Genomic DNA, 15,334 nt, shown 5'->3' with positions numbered 1-15,334 from the left:
AAACATTTTATATGAAAGTCTAGATTTTTAACTTCTCTCAAAAAAAAAAAAAAAATCACTAGATCTAGAGACTCTGGACCCACTTCTGGAAAAGCTCTCCAGTTGCCTGGGTTCCCACTAGCCCATTTTGCTCCCCACTTTATACTGCTTATCACACAACAGACCATTAGGACTAGGGTTTCTGACCCCTTAAACAAAGTTTAGAGGCAGTCAGATCTTAATTCAAATCCCAGCTCCTCCATCTCCAAGCAACTTAACCCAGAACAAGTGGCTTAACCTCTTTAAGCTTCTATTTCTTCATTATAACAAACATAATAATGATTAATAATGCAGGGGTTAAAAGTGAAATAATGTATATAGTACCAAACAAAATTAAATGTTCAATAAATGTTAGTTATTATTACACTACCTGGATTGAAATCCCTAAAACTAATTAAGATTTATCATAAACACTTCCCTACTTCTATAGACTCAAAAAAAAAAAAAGAAAAAATTAAATCACTATGGCCTTACCACTTGATAAGGGTCCTTTGTAAAATAAGGATAAGAACAGCAAATACCTTATAGAGTTCTTATATTAAAATGAGTTAATAATATATGTAAAATGCTTACTAGTACATGGAACATACCAAGTTCTAAAAAAATAGTTGTTATTACTCATAGTAGAAGTTGTTCCCAGAGAGCAGGCACACATGAGCTTAATAAATGTTTATGAGGAGAAATAAGTTAGTGAGTAAAACTGTGACTTAATGAACACAAGAACAGTTATCAAGATTGTTTCTTTGTACATAGCCATAAGAGTCCTCTCAAATCTCCTGTATTTTTATGTTAAGCTGAAAATCTCAGTGAAGACAAGTTACTCTGATGTATAAAGAAACAATGTTCTGGGCTTGAACATAAATAATTATTAAACTCTGATGGAAACAAGATAACTAACCATAATTCCAAGCATGAAGCAGACACATTGTATGATTTTCATAATTTGTTTTGGAAGGAATTTTAGAGTGGCCCTATTTTCTGACCGCTAGAACCACACCAGTGCAGGCTAAGCTTTCTTTCAAGTTCTTTCATGCCTCCAAGGATCTCAGCAGCCGAGTTTAGGTTAGGACCAGGGCAAGGAGGGACCTCAGGACCTTTTAGGACTACTAGTTTCAAAGCCTCAGCCATTAAACACATTTCATCCTACAAGAAGGATGACAAAAGGCCTGGTCAAACAGCAGCAGTAGTTCTCTGCAAGTAGTGTCATATCAAAGAGATGATCTGATCTTTAGCATACTAATCATCTCAGTCGAAGTAGTTTTTAATTAGTCTGGGAATAATAAAGAAGCTCAATTCTTCAAGTATTTAATTTAACAAAAGATAAAGACAGTCTCCCCTGGCTAAAGTGGGATGTATATTCCAGATTCCCTGTCTTGTGACAAAAATCCTTTCATTCAAAACAACGAGAAAAAGCATCCAAACCGACTTAAAAAGAGTAATTTCCTTTCCAACCTAAATAAACTTTACACAAACTTGTCTCTGATAATCGACTAAACGAGCTGCACCACCAGCACCAAGGGAGGGTGTGCGGGTACAGCAGGTGCTGCAGTTTATCACAAAACCGTCTAAAATAATTGGAAGTGACAACCAGCACTCCCACAAATGATTTATTAGTCTTTCACTCAGCTTTTCAGCTTCCTCGGGGCCAGAATAAATAATTTACCAACTCTGTATCTTCCAATCATTAATTCTTCCCTATGCATCCAAACTGCATTTAACACTGCAAGGTTCAGTGGAATAAAACACACAATAGGAATATTTTTCCAAATATAGAATTATCTGACCATATGTAAAAGCAAATTGTCAATCAAGGTGTACAATCTAGATGTAGAAGAATTTAAGGGCTCAAAGTCAGCAATTGAAGTCGAGTGTGAGGGAATAAAATCTGGGGAAGGGGAAATGGAAGCAGAGCCTAGCAGAGCTCTCACAGACCAGGATGGTTCCAAGGCCTCTGCAGCAGCACACCTAAGGGGCAACGTAAGCACACTGCGAGAGAGAGACTGGAAACCTCAACTGTCACCATCTCACAATAATCAATTCACCGATTAAAGTGACAGTCTCCCCATAACTTTCCCACCAGTTATTTAAAAAATACAGTCCTCCCCAAACAAAAAGATAGAATCTTTAAAAAATGAACAGATAGGAATTTTTTCATGCAAAACAGACTTAATACAAGACAAAATGAGACATCTTCTGTAAAATATTTTAGTAACTATTTTGAATGGGTTTATGAGACAATAACATACTCCTGGGAATTTAAAACAAAACAAAACAAAACAAAACAAAAACTGTGTGAAATGAAAGAAATAAAAACTCCAAACAATTGTGACAATGACATTAAAAGGAATGTATGTCTATTAATTATGCAGAAAAAACATACAGAAAGCAAAAAAAATCACATCGTAACTCCATTTTTGATGTAAGCTAGGGTTGTCTCATTAAGTCAGCATCTATGATTAAAGCAGAGATCATTTTTGGTACATAATGTATTGCATTGTTAGAGCAGCATCTGTTTATTACACACCATAAACATTTTTCAGCTTTCTGAAACTACGGGTACACAAGAAATGATCCAGACCTGGCAATTTCTATAACCTTTTTTTATTTCAAAAATACTTCCAAGGGTATTTCAAGAAAGGGCTAATAACATTAATACTCTAATATTTGCCATTCTATGAGGCAGCTTCAAGCTGTTGGGCACACAAGGAATTTTGTAAACTGACAGCTTTCTCTTCAATGGTTTGAGAGTTCATCACAATCCAAATCTTAAGTGTGCAATATATGTTTAAGTGTACTTTTAAATATATGACTTCTACCAACATACAAAACACATTAAAAGAAGCCGGACTGACTAATAAAAATTATAATATAAATTTGAACCCAAAGAATGCAATTTAGATGATTTTATAAAATTTTCAAATAATGCCTAAAAAATTCCAACTCTTCACAAATAGGAGTGTCTAATTCTCAATACTCCATATTTCACTGTTATTAACTGTAAGTTATATAATCACCTGGACACAAAATTATATTGTTCACATTAAGCAAAACCATGTCTTTATATATGCACAGGCCCAGCCAGTGCAACTGTTGCTATGGCAAAATAAACCCCCAAACAGCATACATCTTCATCTCCCACAGGATAAAATAAAACAAAAATGTAAAAACGGTAAAATATAACAAAAGGCATCTTTTTTAAACAAATACAAAAAAGAAGAGGTTTTATGGTTTTTGTTTGTTTGTTTGTTTTTACTGGGAGGGTGGAGAGGATAGGAGGAAGTTTTTTTAAAACAGCAACATAACAGGGTTGTCTGCAGGCGTCTTTGCGGTTGGCTTTTAAGGCCAGACGAACTTCAGCAAGAAAGGAGAAAGCAACGCACTGCTCCAGTGGCACCAAACTGCTTGGGGATGCTGCCTAATGCCAGAACCTGGATACGATGCTAAAAGAGTTGAGGGCAGTTGTCTCATGTGTTGAAAACTCTGAGCCCAACAGAGCCACATGAGTATCTGGGGACAAAATCTGTGCAAAGTATCCTGACCTTTAAAGGTCCATCCAAAGAGAAACATACATACATATTGTGGTACTGATGTTCTATCACAGAATATTAGAGAACAGTTCAATTTTATAAACCAGATATAAAAACAGAAGTAAGGAACAGCTCAGAAACAAAGTTGGGTAAAAAGAATAAAAAAGCAAACTGCACAAAGACTAAACAAATATTTTATTAGTGAGAATCCACTCAATGTTAATGAAGACATAGATGTAGTTAAGTCTAAAATGGACATGAAGGATATAAACCACTTTCAGGATGGTGGTTATCTCTGGGAATCGAGGAATTTTAAAATGATAGATAGATGATAGATAGATAGGTAGATAGATAGATAGATAGATAGATAGATAGATAGATAGATGATAGATAGATCTAGAGAGAGAGAGAGACAAAGAGACAGAGAGACAGAGAGAGAGCTAATGTTAACACACTAATTCTGCATGGTAAATACAAGGTTACTTGTTCTATTTATACTGTGTACTTTGTGACTATTTGAAATTTTTCTTAAATATTTTAAATGTAAGTCACGAAAAAATTTAAAAGATGTAATAATATCCTTCTGAAACATACCAGCCTTACCTTAAAAATCATTGGTTTGGCTAGTCTCCATATTCTAAACATTTTAATTACAAGCTAAGAAACTAAAAATTCTACCCTCTGTTTCACAAATGATTTGACTTAGTAACAATTCAAACCAAATTCGCAAGAGACTTCATGCTTTTATTTCAAAATTGAACTGAAAAATTCCACTACGTAGACCTCCTAAATGAAGTTAAAAACACTTTTTTTTTTCAATTCAAGTTTATTGGGAGGGGGCGGGGGGGTAGATGAGGGCAAAGGGGATCAAAATCATTCTTAGCAGGGGCTTTTCAATAACTGGTCCTATCACTTGTTAGTACAAACAGGCTTGAGAATCTGACGTCCATTCTTTGGCTGTAGCTTCCTTGGAGGAACCTGTCACTTCTTTAGTCAATATGATCTTTTCCATTTTCTGTGTTTATGTAAGGTTTTAAACTTCTACTTGTTTAAAAACAATTCCTAGTAATTAAGCCTTTAGATACATCTAATGAAAGCTTAAAGAAATTCAGTCCTACAGTGATAAGCCTTTTATCTTTCATTAAAATGTTCTGCAGTCAAATTTCTTTTAAGTCCAGCCCCATTTCTTTATAGGCCTTTGGAAATTTGACAGGTAGGTCATCTATAACTAAATAAAAACAAGGTGCCTCCCATCTACAATCACAGTTGTATACTAAAACAAAAGTTTAATATACCATTTGTCACCATGAAGAAAATATCAAAGATACTGTTAATTTTTCACAAAAACTGATATTCTCTCAAAATACAACCATCTGATTTAAAGAATTACTGACTTGTTAGCTTAAACAAGAAATCACATTCAACTTATATTGATGTTTTCTATCTGAAGCATGTCATGCAATATTGTAATTTCTCTCATAAATTTACTAGAGTGTGATCAAATCCTATCAACTCTGATTGGCATAAATTTGAAACAATGAAGCAATCACATCTGTTAAACAATTCTAGCTTGCTAGACATTTTAAAAGTTTATACAATAGCATAACTATATTTGTTTTCTCCTTTAGACCTTTCTGCACATGGTTTGTTTCTCATAAAGTTTTTTGCAAGTACTGGGTTCAGTGTAACCTAATATATGAAGTGGGCTATAAACTGAAAGATACGAAGATGGACAAAGTGTGGGAAACGGAGTAATAGAGATTGCATAGGTGTAAACTGTGTACACACCAGAAAATATTCTAATGAATTACAAGGTCTCAAGATAGGGGAAAGTAAGTTAATTTGAATAAAAAACTATAGAATATGTCATTTTATCCTGAAGCTACTCCTAAAAAATATGAATATTGAATTTAGATAAAAATACATGAGCATAAAACAAACAATTCTAACAATAATTTATGAACCAAAAGATTACCATACAGGAAAAAAATCACCACCTATATTTTTTTGGTGTAAAATCCCTAATTTTTGAAACTTACATGATTTTATAAGAACATTATTGTGTGTGTGTGTGTGTGTGTGTGTGTGTGTGTGTGTGTGTGTGCATCTGTCTGTGGATATGACAAATATACATATATATGTATACATACATATGTACATATATATTGACTATATATACATACACGTATATGCCACAGATACATATATATGTATATGTAGTCAATAGGTAAAAAGTAAAATATCCCAAAAGTAATTCTATGTAATTTTAAGGACATTTCTAATTAGCAAGCAAACTAAAGGATAATAATAACTAAGTCCTAAAGATATTGAGTCTATGAGCTAAAATGAGAGATTAAATATTAAAAAACAAATTAGAACACTTAAATAACTCTTCATCAAGTTACTGATCCTTATTACTTTATATACATCATGCCTAAAATATAATTAAGAATATGTAATAAGTCTACTAAATATAGTTAAATTATTATAAATCTCATCTGGGCCATTCATTGGTACCTAATCATATACAATTTGAGACATTTGTCATCCTACTGAACTTTGTACCTGACACACCTTATGTGCATACATTGTCTTAACAGAAGATACCTTCTCAAAAGTGAATACCTCTTCAGCTTCCCTTCATACCAACCAGAGTCCTGTAGGTACTCAAAACATATTTGCTGATTGACTTAACTTTTTTGAAAACATGAGTCATTAGTCAAATAGTTTAAATAACAACAATTTTATGTCCTACCATTAAGTTAAAATTAATAAAACAAAACAACATTATGATCAAAGGAAAACTTCCCAGAAACAAAGAACAAGTAATTCTGATGTGAAACGAACTCAAAAGAGTGACAAATAACTTTTAACAAAATCTTGTGAAAATTTGGATGTTTTACTTTGGTCTGTGGCTAAGGCAAATTTTCAGAAAATAAATAGTAGTATATACTGTTTTCCTACAATTTTTTTATTTTATTTGGAATCATTGGAATGTTACGCTAACCAAAGACAACAACACTTTTTCTCCATTCTTGCCTCTTTTCTACAATTTTGTCGTACTCACCTTAATATATAAAACTATTCACTATTTTTTTAATATCTTGTAGCTTAATTTCTAATTAAATTCATTATGATTCTCCTTTACATTGAAACTCTCACGACGACTTTGTAACTTAGCTTCAATGTAAAGATATTTCTTTGATTACCATAAGACAATAACAGTACTAATATTTTACTGAAAGTAAATCTCCTTTAAGTTTTATTTTCTATCTAAATTAAAAAGGATTAAAATAAGAAATAATTACAATTCTGACAAAACTGTACTGTAGCTACCTACCATCTACCTAATTTTTGTATTGTTTGTTTTCATTCACGAAACACTATGATTTGACAGACATTGATAAAAATAAGTCAATTCCTGTTTTTATCACAAAGATAAGTAATAAATTAAGAATTAAAACATGGAATAAGTGCTCTTCTACAAAAATTTATAGAAGGTGAGATGGTATCACTGAGAAATCAGGAAACATTTTCAAGAACTGCATCTTGCAGGATGAGTTAGCCATGAAAAGATTTAAGGAGTAAACCACATAGAAAGTTTTAGTTAACAAAGATTAATCACATCGGCTTATTTCATATCACTCCAAAAACCCCAAAGAGATCACAAATTTTTTGGAAAATAGAAATATAACATATCAAAGGAAGTAATTCAAAAGAGAAGTTATCATAAAAATCACTGAGTAGAAGCAAATTATTTTGCCCACAGTCGGGCAACAATCAATGTCCCACCTCGACTACCCTGGTGGGGAATGTCCAACTAAGAGAACTGGAAAAATAATCTTAACAAACAAACAAAGTGGGGGAAGAAAATAATTCAAGGTAACGTCCCCAAAATGAAGGACAATTGCTTCCAGAATGATAGAGTCCTTTGAAGATCCAGTATAAATAATGAATAAAATCCATTCCAAGACACATCATCATAAAATTTCAAATATAAAGATTCTAAAAACTTCCCAAATGATAAAAACAGGTCACGCACAGCAGAAAACAATGTAGAGGGGAAATAAAATAAAGGTGATAGACTCCTTGGTAGCAACACTGAATGCTGTGAAACAAAGCCTTCAAAATTCTTTAAAAAAAAAAAAAAAAAAATTGATGTGCAACCTAGAATTCTATACCCAAAAAAACTATTAATCAAGTCTGAGAGTAAAATAAAGTTTTAGATTTTTTTCTTTTTATTTCCATATAATGAGGAAGTTAAACCAGAAAAAACAAAACAAAACAATGAGTTGAGATCCACAGATAAAGAACAGAACAAAGCTATCCAACCTCTGAGGGTATCAAATCTTTGACCTTCTTCTACATCACATTAACACATCACCGCGTAACTCTGAATGAAAATGGCAGGCAGCTAAAGAAATAGTAACCATAATAAATAAATCAGACGAAGGAATTAGAAGCAAGTATTCTTTGTCTGGGCAAAGATGACTGTGAGATTGGAGAGAACCCTCATGACAATGGCTATCTTCAGATGACTCTGTACATTGAATCAATATCAAATGACTGCCAAGCTGTTATACATTTTCTAAAGTTGTGCTTACATATATTATAAAAGGTGTCACTTTGAAGATAAACAAAACTACGTATCTATACAAAAATGCACTTACACAGGTTTTCACACACAATATGATTTAATTGGGTTATTTTGTAATTAGGTTTCATTTAAGAAATCAGTAACAAAATTTAACAATATAGTTTCTGTGAAGCAAGAGAATGATTACGATATGAGCAACAGTTCAAAATGGTTGTCAATAGTTATTAATTTCAGAGTCCCCCAAAATACTGATTGGTTAGTATTAATTATTTTTCATATTTTAAGTGCAAAATTGTGCCATTCTATTTGGGAGCCTTATGGACAAAATAAAATTTCATCTTTGAACCCTATTACTACTCATACTTCATGTACAGTAAATTTTCATTTATAAAATATCAAGGAAATCAGAAGTCTTACAGCAAGAAACATGTAATGGGGAAAACAACAGAAAAAAAGTGTTTGATGAAACAGAAAGATATCAAACTAAAAAACTTCTGCACAGCAAAAGACACCATGAACAAAACAAAAAGTTAACCAACTGAATGGGAGATGATATTTGCAAACAACACCTCCATCAGGGGATAATATCCAAAATATATAAAGAACTCATACAACTCAACAACTAAAAACCAAAAAATTCAATTAAAAAATGGACAGAGTACCTGAACCGACACTTCTCCAAGAACACATACAAACGGCCGACAGATTTATGAAAAGAAGTTCAACTTCACTAGCTATTAGGGAACCACAAATCAAAACCACAATGAGATACCACCTTACACCTGTTAGAACAGCTATTATCAACAGGACAAGTAATAACAAGCGTTGGAGAGGCTGTGGAGAAAAAGAAATCCTCATACACTGCTGGTGGGAATGTAAATTGGTACAGACATTATGGAAAACAGTATGGAGGTTCCACAAAAAATTAGTAATCGAGTTACCATAAGACCCAGAAATCCCTCTTCTGGGTCTTTACTCAAAACATTTGAAAACCCCTATGTTCACTGCAGCATTATTCATGGTGGCCAAGACATGGGAACAACCAAAGTATCCTTCAATAGATGATTGGTTAAAGATGTGGTGCAAAAATACAATGGAATAGTACTGGGCCATAAAAAGAGATGAAATAACTGCTATTTGCAATGACATGGGTGGATCTTGAGACTATCATGCTAAGCAAAATTAAGTCAGACAGGAAAAGTCAAGAATCATGACTTCACTCATATATGGAATATAAAACTAGAAGTAACACATGAACAAACAAGACAAACAAAAACTCATACACACAGACAACAGTATAATGGTTACCAGAGGGGATGGGGGTGGGGGATGGCAGAAGATGGTAAAGGGGGTTAAGCATCTGGTGACGGAAGGAGATCTGACTTTGGGTGGTGAACACACAGTGTAGTGTACAGAGATATAATATAGAATGGCACACTTAAAACCTATATAATTTTATTAACCAATGTCACACCAACAAATTTAAATAAAATTAAAAAACAGAAATGCTCTTATCAATTATTATAACTTGCCAATTGTATCCTCTTCCGAACATCCTTTTTTCAGTCTATATTTTTTGATATTGTATACAGAGGATGACTTAAAGGGATTTGATAACCACTCTGCAACATATGTATATTCTCTTTATATAAGATTTTTTTGATAGTAAGCTTTTCTATATATGACCTTTTTAATATTCCAACTTTTACTTAGCCAAATTAAAGTCAAAAATAGGAACTGATCAATAGACTGGATATGTATAGGCATGTGATGCTTATATAATTTCACCTATGTAACTTTATTTTCTGCTTTTGCTGTTGTTTCTATTTTGTTGGGTATTTACTGCTTCAGTGAGCAATATCAATACTAAGGTGATCAATATGAAGACTGCACTGAGTCAGTATAGTGTCTGTATTATTAAAGACACTTATATGTCATCATTATTATTTAGAGCCCTATGAAATTTTTGCGTTATGAAAGTTCCTTTTTATTTTGCAAACTTTAAATTTAATAAGGTTCTATTTTATTAGTCCAGAATTCAAATACACATTCATGCCAAATTTTGCAACCACATGGGAGATAGGAGGAAAGATATTTGAAACACTTCCATGGGATCAACCTTGGGTTGCTCTCTTAAAATATCAATGCAGGTACCCGAACTACTTCACATGCTATCCACAAAATGGATGAGGTGTGAAAGAAATCTTGTATTTAATGTGACCTTTGGCTGTACTTTTACTTGTCATAATTATAAAGGAGCTACTCTCAGAGCCAACATAAGCTATGTTATTACTCTTACAACTATAGTAATATTTCACTAAGTGCTTCACACTGTGACAAACTCCAGGCAGAATATATGGAAACTCCTACTTTTGTTACTAGGCATAATAGGCCTTTCTGAACAAAAAGGGTTCTGATATTATACATATGAATAAGTAAGAATGATTGCATGAGAATTTTTCTTTTTAATGTAGATTCAAATAAAAATATGCCAGTGTGGTTACTCAGTTCAACTTAAATCATCTATTCTCTAAATGAAAATTAACTAGAAATTTAAATTTAATAATCTAATTATGAACTTTAATAATGTAATATGCCATGTTAGATAAATACATGTCAAGAGGTAATTGAAAAGAAAACTACACAAAAAACAAAACCTTTAAGCAACTCTCTTCTAGAGATGCTTATTCTCCCACACAAAATTTCACCAAGGAAAAACATCTCAAAAATATTTTAGCAAAACTGCCAAATTATCAGTATATGTAACATGTAACATGGCTGTTTAAGGAAAAAAAAGACCACTGGATCATCCAACATAAAATTATAATTCTGAAGGTATAATAAATAAGGTTAGTTTTCAGTCCAGTATCAAATATGTTATTAGAAGATTCACAAGGCAAAAATAAGCATAAAAATTCCTGTATGATATGAAAACTTTAGAACTATCTACTATACTATAACCAACTTTGCCATACTTATCTTTCTCTTCCCAATAGTAATACCTCCTGAATTGGTAGGTAAATTGTATGTTCATCCTAGCTATTGTAGTATTTCATATTACCTAAATCATGGGTTTTGAGGATTTTATAATGTAACGCTAATTATTTACTTGAAAAATCTAACTGAAAACTTTGAGGGATTCACACAGTACCCTGCCACTCACACTGATGCAGTTACTTAGGCACTCATACCAACATTAATTACCCAGACTCGGTTACTGTCTAACTCATCTGTTTGCTGACATCCTTTGAGTGTTTCAGACCCAGGATGGAGGCTTCCCTTAACCTGCAGGTAGTAAACAGGGTTGGAAAGATCCTTTTCTCTTAGCCTCACACCAAATTCACATTGTTTTTCCTTACTCTCTGAGGTTCCCCAGAATCTCTTGAATAATTACATTTAAGTGTTTAAAATTACAATTGATTACTTTCTTGTCTTTTTTATGCACAATTAAAAAACTTACCTGTGCATTAAACACTATATTTAGAGACAATTTAATTCTTTGTGAACATTTCTAAAAAAATTTAGGCATCACATTCTTTTTAACAATATGCGTATATCTAACCCTGATAATACCATTATTTTTACAAGAAAATTAAACTTGACCTAATACAGCCCTGGAAATTGCCTTGGGTTCAAAAGTCAAAAGATCTGGTCTAAGTATTAAATATCTCTTAAGCAAACATATAATTTCTCTGGGGCACAAATTATTCCTCAATATGTAATTCTTGTGCACTATATAGGATTACAAGAAGAATCAAATCAAAAAATTCAAGAAGTTCAAGTACTACCTACTGTTTAAAAAAGATGACCCAGTGTTATGCAAAGTGAAACTATTTAGCAAGTTAAACCTATCAGAGATAAATACGTACATTCTCTAACAAAAATCAAACAACTCTCGTGAAAACTACATATACAAAACTGTAATGGGCTAAGAAAGACGCCTCAGAGTCAAACTAAACGAGTCCTAATCCCAGTATCATCACTTACTGTCAGCTGTGTGGCGATGAGCAAGTTACTTAACATCTCTAAATTTCTGCTTCCACATTCGTAAAATGAAGATAATAACTATACTTATCTCATTAAAAGATAAAAACACTGTGCTTGCACATAGTAACTGCTCAATAAATGCTAGCTATTATTACTATAATCTCCGTTAATGTCTCTTTTCAAAAACACGTTCGAAACATTATTTTGATGTCAGGGGAAAATTTCACATGTATGTGCATATGTGTATGTGCACATATGTGTATCTTCCAATGAAAGACCACTTAGATGACACAGGTAGTAGTAGTCCACAAATATATGTTAACGGTGAGAGCTGGGTGCATTATCATGACAACTAATACTTACTCAACATTGGGGAAGGAAGCTTTTTTCTTCTAAAGAAGTACACCCTGGCATACTGAAGCACATTTTAAAACAAAATTCCGGATCTAACAGTACCTACGGTTGTTCATCTCCAAAATAGAAAAGTCACAGACACGTACAATTATATATATTTTTAAATCCGTGTACACATATCAAATGAAACCACTTTCTTTAAGGCAAGTATATGAAGAATATACTAAAGCAATATTCGAATTAAATATTCATATATTCAGTATTTCAAAACAAGAAATTTGGGTATATATATGCATAATTTACAATCTGTGAACAGAGGTCATTTTCACTGTATTTCAACAGCCCCCTGACTTGAAATGTACAATGCTACTTCTCTCTGAAATGTTAAAACTGTAAAAGTACACAATAATTCACTGCAAGCAAACACAAAAGAAAGACCATATTGTACACATGACTCTCTTTTACCCAAACAACTACTCTAACCTATTCATTAAACCCATGCAACCTGAGCCCTAATAACTACACTATCTTATGAAACAGAGTCAGAAAAAAGAAGATATACCTTATTTAGTTAAAAATAGAAACTTACATAATTATTAGCAATGTCAGAGAAACCATAGCTTGCATTTATAAAGACCCTTGTCCATTTTAGTTCATTAAAGTGGTATAAAACTTTCCATAAGAGATATGATATGAAATAAATGTCACTATGACTGATATAAAAATCTATATAAACATCATGCTGTTTTCCAAATACATATAATGGGGATTTAAGAAAACAAAGGTGACATCAGTCAAATTTATATCTCAGGGATCCAAATCTAAGTTGGATTTCATTTCTTTGAACTTTCCTAAAAATATTCCAGTAGTAAAATAGATTTGCCACTAAAATAAAATAACTAAGACTCAGTTATTTATTCTAAAGCAGGTAAGGACTACAGACCTGTCCTTTAGAGATACAAAGGGTAATGTGGACTGAGGTTTGAGGTTTAGATGTTCATCTCAGTTTACAGAGGATAGTCTGTATTATTAATTTGTAAGTGACTCTAGGGTGAGTATGCACACAACACACAAACATTCTATCACCGATAACCCTAAACAGGTAAATCTGGTGCTAAACAAAGCGTAACTAAAATTTTATCTCTACCATAAATTACTTAAAAAAAAAAAAAAATCCATGGGCATTGCAATGAATATACTTTTGCCTTAGAGCTAATACTTTAATTTTAAAGAACCACAAAGAAAAAAAATCAAAACTAGTCAGTAACAATGCAGCGTCTAAAAGCAATAAACTCAAAATTAAGTTATAAATAATTTAAAGCATGTCATGAAGATATATTAATAATTCATCAGATAAATAATTTACTAAATAATCAAATAAATAAATAATGAAATACATAAATAAATCAGCAAATAAATAATTCTGCAAAATAACCTAAACAATAAGTCACCCAAACAAATCACAAACCTACAAAACTAGAATGATTTTCTGGATTCTGATAGTTTTAAATAAGCAAATGTACATAAACTAGATTGATCCTTGTTAGAATTAGAAATATTTTTCAATGCTATTGGTAAAATCTTCATCTCAATACACAAGAACACATTTTTCAATTTTTAAAAGACAACATAGGATTACTTCTTATGAATTATTAACATGACTATATCTTCCTCTATATTTTACATGTATCTTTGCCTAACATATTTTCCCACAAACAATTGGACACTTAAAATATTCTTAACTTACACTTATTTTTCAAAGCAATACTTACAGTATAATAGTGCTATAGCCTCTCTGATTATTTTCCTACCAGAAGAGTCTTCTTCATTCACAAAGTCTTCCTTCCCCAAGTCTTTGGGAATTTTCTGCAGGGGTAGAACAGTAAGAATAACCCTAATTATTACAGATGGCGTTCCATTCACTAGGAAACAACGTCGTATAATTCTACAAAGTAGCAATGGGATGTGGACATTATTAGCTGAAAACGATGTCAAGTTTTTTGAAGTCTTTAATGGACTGAGTACCAACAGAGGCCAACTTTCCCTACTGGATCTGACACACAAACTGTTAAAATTGGCGGGATTTCAGACATGAACACAAAATTTCGAAGGACAAGGTGACTGGCTGACATCTAATACGATCCTCAATTTGAGAAGCTCAAAGCCCCTGAAAGAACACATGAAATCACTTAACTGTCACAGTATGAATGTAGTGACAATCTAACTAGATCACCACAAAGAGTCAAAACACAATTGACCTCATAAATAAATCTTCATTGAGCATTTATTATACTTAAAAGTTTATAACCGCCTACAGTATAGTATTCTTGAAATCCATGAACAGTAGATCCCAAAGTATGATAGCCTTTCCCACAGAAATAAAGGTTTTGCAATGGGTTTTTGACAAATTTAAGGGAATTAAACAATATAGCACAACATTTGAAGAAAGGAAACTAAAATTAATCAAAGTATTTTACATAATTTATCTCAATGAATTCTTAAAATAATATTTCAAGTTAGGTGATATTTTACCTATTTTACAGTCAAGAAAACAGGCTCAGTAAGACCATTCATATTGTTTAAGGTCTCCAAGCGGCAGGGAAGAGTCATTTTGTCTACAGAAATTCCATGTGAAGGTTTGTTAAACTACAGATCCCTTATCTTTGAGCCCAACCTAAAAAAACACAGCAAATCCTAAAACGTCATAAATTGATTAGAGCAAAAGTCCTCAACTAGAGGCAATTTGCCCCCCACGAGATATTCGGCAAGGCCTGGAGCCATTTTTGGTTGTGACACTGAGGAGTATTACCTGGACCTAGAGGGTAGATTT

At 32.5% G+C, this 15,334-nt stretch overlaps 1 protein-coding gene across 2 annotated transcripts in view; it reads right to left on the bottom strand.

Annotated features, from left to right (window-relative positions):
• The window catches only part of TBC1D5 (TBC1 domain family member 5), a 490,620-nt gene that overhangs the window by 440,365 nt on the left and 34,921 nt on the right, over positions 1 to 15,334 (bottom strand). For both annotated transcript variants that reach the window (XM_019726007.3, XM_074312797.2), the window contains exon 2: positions 14,277 to 14,370. The gene's annotated coding sequence lies outside the window, so the exon portion shown is untranslated. The remainder of the gene's footprint in view (positions 1 to 14,276; positions 14,371 to 15,334) is intronic.

The sequence above is a fragment of the Rhinolophus sinicus genome, chromosome 5 (assembly GCF_057876585.1).
Source record: "Rhinolophus sinicus isolate RSI-liver-muscle chromosome 5, RSI-T2T, whole genome shotgun sequence".
Lineage (NCBI taxonomy): Eukaryota > Metazoa > Chordata > Mammalia > Chiroptera > Rhinolophidae > Rhinolophus > Rhinolophus sinicus.
The sequence above is the reverse complement of the archived record's forward strand: the minus strand, read 5'-3'. Positions and strand labels throughout refer to the sequence as shown.